General features: G+C 44.5%; 1 long non-coding RNA gene across 1 annotated transcript; it reads right to left on the bottom strand.

The window, feature by feature from the left end:
- Window positions 1-4940: 4940 nt before the first annotated feature.
- On the bottom strand, window positions 4941-9375 carry LOC147030230 (uncharacterized). The gene is made up of 3 exons (XR_015056269.1): window positions 9315-9375; window positions 9118-9194; window positions 4941-5711 (listed from the first exon to the last, which is right to left on the bottom strand). It is a non-coding gene; the product is annotated as an uncharacterized LOC147030230 (long non-coding RNA).
- Window positions 9376-9775: the final 400 nt, after the last annotated feature.

The following is a 9775-nucleotide window of genomic DNA, read 5'->3' as shown; positions in this document are numbered from 1 at the left end:
GGTAATACTGGAGGAGGGACAAAAAGAGAGGGGAGAGAGACGGTGGAGAGTGAGGAGGTGGAGGGGAAAAGAGAGAGGAGTGAGGGAGAGTGAGGAGGGGTAGGAGAGTGAGGAGGGGTGGGGAAGGGAAGGCAGTGAGAGGTGAGAGGAAGGGAAGGCAGACGTGGGTTGTAGCATTAATTACGATTCATACCGTCTCATCAAAATGAGTCTGCATCGAATAACAGTGAAAAATGAAACAAAATGTTAGAAATCCATTTTCCACCAGTCATACTATAAATACCGCCCAGAGACAACCACCACCCGGACATGTCCGGAGATAAACACAGTCCGGAGACAAATACCACCCGGACGAGTCTGAAGCCAAGCCGTCCAGAGAAAAACACCACCTGGGTCCCGGATATGTCCTGAGACAAACTCCCATCTGTACCTAAACACCACCCAGACACGTCCGAAGACAAACACTGCCCGGACAAATCTGGAGACAAACACTGCCTGGATGTGTCTGGAGCGAAGTTGTCCAGAGACAAACACTACTCGGACAAGTCCAGACACAAACTCTCATCTGGACAGAAACATCGCTCAGACACGTTCGGAGACAAACACTGGCCGGACACGTCCAGAGTCAAATTGTCCTGAGACAAACACCGCTCAAACACGTCCGGATACAAACTTCCATCCGGACACGTGCGGAGACAAACTCCTGTCATAAACGTGTGGACACGTTCAGAGACAAACATAAACACCGCCCAGACATGTTCGGAGACAAATACCACCCGGATGCGTCCGGATACAAATACCACCTGGACATGTCTGGAGAAATACATCCGTCCGGTCATAAACACCACCGAGACATGTTCGGAGACAAACACCAACCGGACGCATCCGGAGACAAACACTGCCTGGACGCGTCCGGAGAAAAACACCCATCCGGACCAAAAAAAAATGCCAGAACACATTCGGAGACAAACACTGACCGGACGCATCCAGAAACAAACACTGCCTGGACGCGTCCGGAGAAAAACACCCATCCGGACCAAAAAAAATGCCTGAACACATTCGGAGACAAACACTGACCGGACGCATCCAGAGACAAACTCCTATCCAGACATAAACACCATCAGGAGACAAACTCCCATCTGAACATGTCTGGAGATAAATACTATGCAGACACGTCTGGAGACAAACCCCGCCCAGACACATCCAGAGATAAACACCACCCAGACATGTATGGAGATAACCACAGTCCAGAGACAGACAGACAGACAGACAGACAGACAGACAGACAGAGAGAGAGGTGTGGAAGGATGGTGCTGCACGATATTGGGAGGGGGTAGAGCCAGAATGGAGATGGAGATGGAGAGAGACTTTTTGACTTTTGGAGTCCTTTTATTACAAAAGTAAAAAATATATGTATGTACAAAATACAAGTCAGAAAACACCGAGAAAACGAAAGAGAGAAAAAGGATTAAAGTGAGAGAGAAAAAAAAAAAACGGAAAAAAAACAAACAAACAAATGTTCATTTGAAATCTAAGAAAAGTAAAGCAGAAAAATAAATAGCAACAACTACAAAATCAAAACAGGTTACATCATTATAGGAATGATCTCAAACAAATAATACCAAATCATTTTCATGAACTTCGCAAACACCCTCCAAGCACCATTTTCCCACAAAATCATCAGCAATATCCATGGTTTTGGAAAATTTAAATTCAAGTTTTAACCTTGCAGAAACAAGTGCACTAAAAATGACATTACATTACATTGTTGAAGTGGTTTACCATTTCTCTTCTCCTGTCTCGATAGATATATAGCAAGCTTTGCTGTACCAACAAAAAACATAGCAGTTCATACTTGTTGGCATGTTGGCATTCTTTTTTGAACCCAAAAATAAATGAACGAAAATTTAAACGTGAAATTCATTTTGAGAGAAACAAAATTTAACCAATGAAATAATAGAATCAGTCTTTCACAGTCAATAAAAAAATGAAATACGTCCTAATTAACAGAACAAAATGGGCAGCATGCGGATATTGGGGCAAAGTTCCTGACATATGTGTTACATGGGATAATCCAGTGGGCAAGGTTCCACTGGAGATCTCCCGTTATTTTGGCAATTGGTTTACAATACATTGATTCCCATACAGGTTCAGAGGGAGGACCGGCAGGAAGTAGCCTCTTCCAACGTGACACTCCATTTAGTGGTGACACACCGAGAATTATCTTCAAACCTGACTTGTACAGGTTCTTGCTGGTGGCAGTATGAAGTTCATTTGTCCCTGTGCTAACAGGGGGGAGATCTCTGGGAGAACAGGCAAAGAGTATCTTTGGGAAATGGGGTTCTTCAGGATGAACACGAGCGCTCTGAGTCCATAATATTCGTAACTGATGATTTTTTTGTACAACCTTCCTCATGATTAGTCCAAGTGTCCTCTTGTATCGAATCCCTGTTGAAGTTGAAATTTCCTCCACAGTCTTCCACCCTACACAAGAGTTTGGCGGTAGGTGCCATACTTTGTTTATGCCCACGTCATTGAACCACTGGCACAATTCATGACTCCTGAATATATCAGGAAAGAGTGGGTTAAAAAATAGCGGCTCAACTTCATACATCCCTGGGGAGTATGCCTCCGCTTTGTGACTCAGAGAGAGTCCTTTCCAGACATTGAGAAGGCTCTGATAAAATAAGAGGAAAACTGATGTATCCACATCCTTGAGGTGTGTCAGAAATACTTTGAGACCAGAGCCAAAACTGCCCGTCTGTTGCAAAATGTGACAGCCAAGGGGCAATTTGGCAGGTGTTCAGAATATAGGAGGCATTTAACGGAGGACAAGTGAAAAGCAATGATGCTGGACTTCACATGAACGAGGTTTTGACCTCCGTTGGACGAAGTATGGCATATTACATTTGGCCGCAGCCAGTGATGGCCTCCCCAAAAAAAGTCCACCAATTGTGCCTGGATCGTGCCCAGCAGTACTTCAGGTAGTTGCAGGCAAATAAATTTATGCCATAGAGCTGCAGCAATCAAGTTATCGGTCACCAAGACACGGCCCTTAAAAAATAGATGTGGCAGGGCTCTTCTCCACCTGTTCAATTTCTTCCTTATTTCTTCAGTCGTGTCTTCCCAGTTCATTTCCATGAATTGTGTGGAACCCAGGAAAACACCAAGATATGCCACACCTTCTGTCTTCCATTCCAGATTTTCCGGAAGTGGTGGTGGAGGTGTCACAACAGGAAGGCAATTTTTAAGGTATGGCACCCACAGTGCCTTACTTTTCTTCCAATTAACTTTGAGGGAAGAAGCCAGGAAAAAGGTTCTCAGGGATTCTGTGAGTGCAGCGATGTCTTGGTTATTCCTGATGATGACGCAGACATCATCAGCATCAGCAGATATCTTCAACAAAGGACTCCTTGGAAAGCAAGTTAGACCAGAGATATTCTCCCTGAGTGTACAAAGTAGTGGTTCTGTTGCCAACGCAAAGAGCAAGCCTGAAACTGGGCAACCCTGTCGCACCCCTCTCTGAACCTGTATTGGGGAAATCAATTCATTGCTAACCTTCATCTATCTATAATTCCAGCAATCTCTGTGTGTGTCTGTCTGTTTGACTGCAACCGCCGTTTCTCGACGACCGCCGGTCCGATCTCATTGAAACTTGCCAGGAATATTGCCGGGGACCCCCGGATGTGCCTTTTCAAGGTTTGATATCAATTGGACGAGCGGTTCCCAAGTTACGGCCATTTTATTGCTTTTTCAGTGTTGAAAAGGTGTATATATGGCAGCTGAAGGTGTCCTTCCACCTTCTCATGCCATTTTTTTCCCCAAATTATTAATAACCAGACGACCACCGGTCCGATCGGATTGAAACTTGCCAGGAATATTGCCGGGGCCCCGCGGATGTGCCTTTTCGAGGTTTGATATCAATCGGACAAGCGGTTCCCAAGTTACGGCCATTTATCTGTCAACCAATGACAGGACACGGTGCTATGACATCACGAATGACGTCACAATTCATGATTTTTAATTTTTGGGGGGGGGGCACGATTGACGTCACAATTCTTTTTCTTCGTTTGGTATGATGTCACAATTGACACTGGGGACCTGATTATGTGTCTTTTCAAAATTTGATATCGTTCTTCCTCATCCATTTCAGCTGTTTCCCAAGTGTTTCCCAAGGTTTGAAAGCTGTTTTATCCCAAGGTTTGAATTAATTAATTAATCCCAAGGTTTGATTATTATTTAATTATTAATTTGTTTAATCATTTAATCCCAAGGTTTGATTATTATTCAAATTATTAATTAATCCCAAGGATTGAATTTTCCCAAGGGAAACACCTGTTTCCCAAGGGTTTGAAAGCTGTTTTTTTCCCAAGGTTGGAATTAATCGTTGTGCTTGGTAGACATTTGTGAATACATTTACAGAGAGAGGGACGAGAGAGGAGGGGGAGAGAGGAGAGGGGAGAGAGGGGGTGAGAGAGAAGGGCAGGAGAGGGGGTGAGAGGGGGTCAAGAGAGGGGAGGGAGAGAGGAGGGGGACAGAGGAGGGGGAGAGGGGGGGAGAGAGGAGGGAGAGAGGGGGTGAGAGAGAGGAGGGGGACAGAGGAGGGGGTGAGAGGGGGAGGGAGAGAGGAGGGGGAGAGAGAAGGGCGAGAGAGGGGGTGAAAGGGGGGTAAGAGAGGGAGAGAGGAGGGGGTGAGAAGGGGGGCAAGAGAAGGGAGAGAGGAGGGGGAGAGAGAATGGCGAGAGGAGGGTGGAGAGAGAAGGGAGAGAGGAGGGGGAGAGAGAAGGGCGAGAGAGGGGGTGAAAGGGAGGTAAGAGAGGGGAGAGAGGAGGGGGAGAGAGAAGGGCAAGAGAGGGGGTGAGAAGGGGGCAAGAGAAGGGAGAGAGGAGGGGGAGAGAGAAGGGTGAGAGAGGGGGGTGAGAGGGGGGCAAGAGAGGGGAGGGAGAGAGGAGGGGGGACAGAGGAGGGGGAACAGAGGAGGAGGGAGAGAGGCGGGGGGAGAGAGAGGGGTCATCACAATTCTTCTTCTTCATTGATATGATGTCACAATTGATGCTGGGGACCTGATACTGCAGGCACGAAGCTGCACATACTGGCACGCCCCTACGGGCCCGCCCCTACGGGCCCGCACTAGTTATACTAAATATGTCAGTGTACAATAAAGCGATGAAAGCTCTGAAATTCACCTCAAATCCATATGCTTCGAGGATCCGCCACAAGAAAACATGATCAATACTATCGAAAGCTTTTTCCAAGTCTAAAAAGAATATACCAAAATCATTTCAATCAAAACAAGTACACATTAGATCCTGAACCATGAAAATATTGTCATAGATTGAACGACCGGGGATACAGAAAGTCTTATCAGGTAGGACAAGATTGCCAATGACTTTCTTCAGACGATTTGCCATCGCTTTTGAAAAGAGTTTATAGTCAGTACACAGCAATGAGACCGGTCGCCAGTTTTCCATCGATCGGAGATCACCCGACTTTGGGAGGAGACTCACCACTGCTCTCCGTAGACTTAATGGCATGACCCCGGATCGCAAAGATTCATGGATAATGTTCAAGAGTTCCGGATCTATAAGGTCCCAAAATTCCAGATAAAATTATGCAGGTATGCCATCAGTTCCGGGTGCCTTTCCAGAGTCCATTTCACCCAGGGCTCGTTCTAGTTCTGCGAAGGTTAACGGCACCTCCAGCTCCAGATGCTGAGTGTCAGGGATGGGAGATAGGAGGTAAAGAGGTTCATCTTATCCTCATAAACATCTTATTTCTGAGAATAGTTCTGAACAGAACTTTCTAATGGTATTTTTTACCTCGTCAGAATTTGTGATTACATTTTCACTGGGGTCCAAAACTGATAAAATACGCCGAGATGGCTTGGTTTCAGCTTTGAGGGGGAAAAATGATTTACTTGGGCTATCTGATGCTTTTAGATTTTATATTCTGAGCCTAACGAATGACCCAGCAGCCTTTTCCTGCAATAACTCTCTAAGCCGAGTCCTTTTTTCTTGGAGCAATTTATAATTTGTCTCATTTTCTTGTTTTGCAAGTTTGTTCTCTAGGTTTAGAATTTGAGTTTTAATTGGGCTAATGTGATTTGACTTGTATGAGTCTTATATTAATTCAACTGTTGATAAAACAGCCGTATATGGGTTTTTAGATTGTCCCACCAGAGATTACGAGAATGGAAATAAGACTTTGTTTCTGTTAACGCTATCCAGAGATTGCGAAAAGCTTCTTTTAAAGTGCATCATCCAGAAGACTCGTATTAAATTTCCAATAAGAACTTCTGCGATGGAATCGGGGACAGGATAGACCCACAGTGACCATGTGGTGGTCAGAGAAGATGGAGGGAAAATATTTGATGAGGCTACAACATTCTTTAAGCATGGAGTAATGTAACAGCGGTCAAGCCTCGTTAATGACACGACCATTGGAGCATCGACACCATGTGTACTGTTGGTCATTTGGGTGCATCAAGCACCATACATAAAAGAAACCGGTGACGGAAAGAAAATGGGAGAACTCACCATGGGTTTTGGGATGTGGTTCTGGTGATTTTCTGTCCAATTTGGGCTCAAACATACAATTAAAATCACCCCTATGCATATACACTGATTGATATCAAACAATCTTAAATGGTTTATCACTACCGAAAAGAAAGTTTTTCGGTCAGATATCTCGCTTGGTGCATATATATTAAAAATGATAAATTTTAAGTTATTAATCACCAGTTCCAGGGAAACAAAATGGCCCTTTATCACCTCCTGAAAGAGGCAAGATTCAGCTGCGAGTCCTGGTTTTAACAAAAAACCAACTCCAGCAGATAGGGAAGACATGTTACAAAATAAACATTTACCTTTAAGATGCTGCACCAGTCATGTTCAACCTTATCAGTGATGTGAGTTTCCTGCAAGAGCATCACATCAACTTGCTTCCGTTAAAAGAAATTATTGACTTGGGTCTGGCGGATGTGGTTAGCACCACCACCATTGATAGTAAGTGTTGTGAAAGTGAGCGTTTTAATCATTTGGTAGTAGTTTTTGTTTGATGCTGAGAATACTCAGCCTTTGCCTTTGTTCTAACTTTCTTTAGTCGATGAAACTGTGATTTTGTTAGATTAAGTTCTTCAGAGTTTTTTAGGACGTGCTTAGCAGTCTGAATAAAGGGAGCTAGATTGGGAAAGTGATCAATGATTATAACATTCTGTTGTCTAAGTTTCATTAAGAAACGAGAGAATGAGGTGTGGAGGGATTTGGGGCTGATATGCCATTGGCTGTGACAACACAGTCATGTTCATCTTCTCATCTGATTCGGTTGAATCAGACATTGCTCCACTGGGGTCCGGGTCAATATTCTCAGCTATTTTTATTTTGGGAGCCGTTAATCCAGCATCTGGGGATGGGGGGGTCCCCAGTGTTGGGTTTGGGAAACATCAGCACATTGTCCACCATCTTTCTCTAAAACATTAAAATCTTTGCTTCCACACTCCTGTGGCTTCACATTTACACGTTCATTAACTAAATGGCTGTAATCATCTTGGGCCACAGTTTGCTCGGTTTCACGTGTTTGGATCGATGGTGTATCATTCTCGGATCCATTAACAGTTATAATTATGTCATCGACCTCATCCGTGCGAGTCATGCATGCTCACTCTTGTACCGTTTGAGACTCATTTCACTTTTCCGGGGGATCCATTTCATTAATTTGTTTAACATTCTGCGAAGGGATTCCGGCAGAAACCTGGATCGTGTTTGTAGTGAAAGTCTCCAAATCGAGCACAACCTTTTTATCAGTACCTGATGAGTCATCGGGAGCCCTTCATTTACTCGTAGCCGATTTCACTTCTGAATCCATGACCGTAGTTTGATGAGAAAGGGTGATGTCGTTATTGGTTGAGAAGTGATTGTTGTTATTTCCTTCACATTTGGAAGTTATGGTAGCCTCTTTCTCATTAGGCACGTTAACTAGTAGAGGATCAGTAATCTCCTCCTTGTGTGACCTGTTTTTAGTGAGACGTGGCTCTAAGAGAGCTCCGAGTTGTTGTTCTTCTTCTTCTTGTGAACTTTCTTCTTCTTCAAACAAACAAAAAATTTTTTTTTTACTTTGACGGTCTGATAATTTTAGATTTTGTATTATGAGCCTAACGAATGACCCAGCAGCCTTTTCCTGCAATAACTCTCTAAGCCGAGTCCTTTTTTCTTGGAGCAATATATAATTTGTCTCATTTTCTTGTTCTGCAAGTTTGTTCTCTAGCTTTAGAATTTGGGTTTCTAATTGGGCTAATGTGATTTGACTTGTATGAGTCTTATATTAATTAAACTGTTGATAAAACAGCCGTATATGGGTTTTTATATTGTCCCACCAGAGATTACGAGAATGGAAATAAGGCTTTGTTTCTGTTAACGCTATCCAGAGATTGCTGCTCTGTGCTGATATCTTTATTTTTGCATGTGTGATCAAATTGTTAGGAACAGTGTGTGAAAAGAACAAGATGTGTGTGTTGTTCATAGAACCTCTCCCCCTCTCCATCCCCTCCCTCTCCCCCCTCCCTCTCCCCTCCCCCCCTCTGCATCCCCTCCCTCTCCCCCTTCCTCTCCCCTCCCCCTCTCCTCCTCTCCTCCTCCCCCTCTCCTCCTCCCCCCCTCTCCTCCTCCCCCCCTTCCTCCCCCTCTCCCTAGGAATGAACCTGCCTTCGGAAACTCATGACATGCTTTACACGATCGTTTCGACAACAGAGAGGAATCATGGACATTCTGGAAACCATTTTCCCATTTAAACGGGATAACCCGGACATGATCTTATCATGAGATATGACAGGTGGAGCATTAGATATTACTACTCTCGTCGTGGGGGGTTATCAACGGCGACGCCATGATAAAATGACCGCTTTCCATGGTTATCCCTGTAATCACGACCTCATGGACGAACCACACATGAACGTAATGCTTCTTGGTTAATCCCTCGCACGCCTCACTACGAGAGGGTGCATTCGCCATGGCGGCGATATAATCACTCCCTTCTTCTCCCGTTCAGACAACAAGGTACCAAACTGGAATAAGTCAAAACTAAAATAAACAACGGAAACGTATCATAAGCAAACAGGCTTACAAAGCGTCGTCAAAGCGGGTAGGCCGCACCCAGAGTAGGCCCGCTCTCAATCTTCCTCTCCCTCTCCCTCTCTCTCTCTCAAAGGCAAAGGTGTAGAGAAGTGAATAGAAAAACGTCAAAAACACACAGGGATAGAAAAAGACGGAGGGAGGAGGGTGGGGGGTGGCAGGAGGGGACAAAACACACTGACAACTCACCACAGCACAGAGCAGCAGCGCACAGCCGCCATGACGGAGAGGGAGAGGGAGAGGGAGACCATGACGGAGAGAGGGACAGAGGGAGGGAGGGAGAGAGAGGGAGAGGGAGACCATGACGGAGAGAGCGAGAGAGGAAGAGAGGAAGAGAGGAAGAGAGGAAGAGAGGAAGAGAGGAAGAGAGGAAGAGAGGAAGAGAGGAAGAGAGGAAGAGAGGAAGAGAGGAAGAGAGGAAGAGAGGGAGAGGTTCTATGAACAACACACACATCTTGTTCTTTTCACACACGACTGTTCCTAACAATTCGATCACACATGCAAAAATAAACAAGCAAACACAAACACACAAAAAAAAATTTTTAATAATAAAATAAATCCATAAAGAAATAAATTAAATAAATAAAAATATAAATATAAAACTCACAAACACACCCACACCCAAACACAAAAACAAAAACATACACTCA

This window comes from Eptatretus burgeri, chromosome 3 (assembly GCF_056783735.1).
Source record: "Eptatretus burgeri isolate ZD-2024b chromosome 3, Ebu_testis_v1, whole genome shotgun sequence".
Lineage (NCBI taxonomy): Eukaryota > Metazoa > Chordata > Myxini > Myxiniformes > Myxinidae > Eptatretus > Eptatretus burgeri.
The sequence above is the reverse complement of the archived record's forward strand: the minus strand, read 5'-3'. Positions and strand labels throughout refer to the sequence as shown.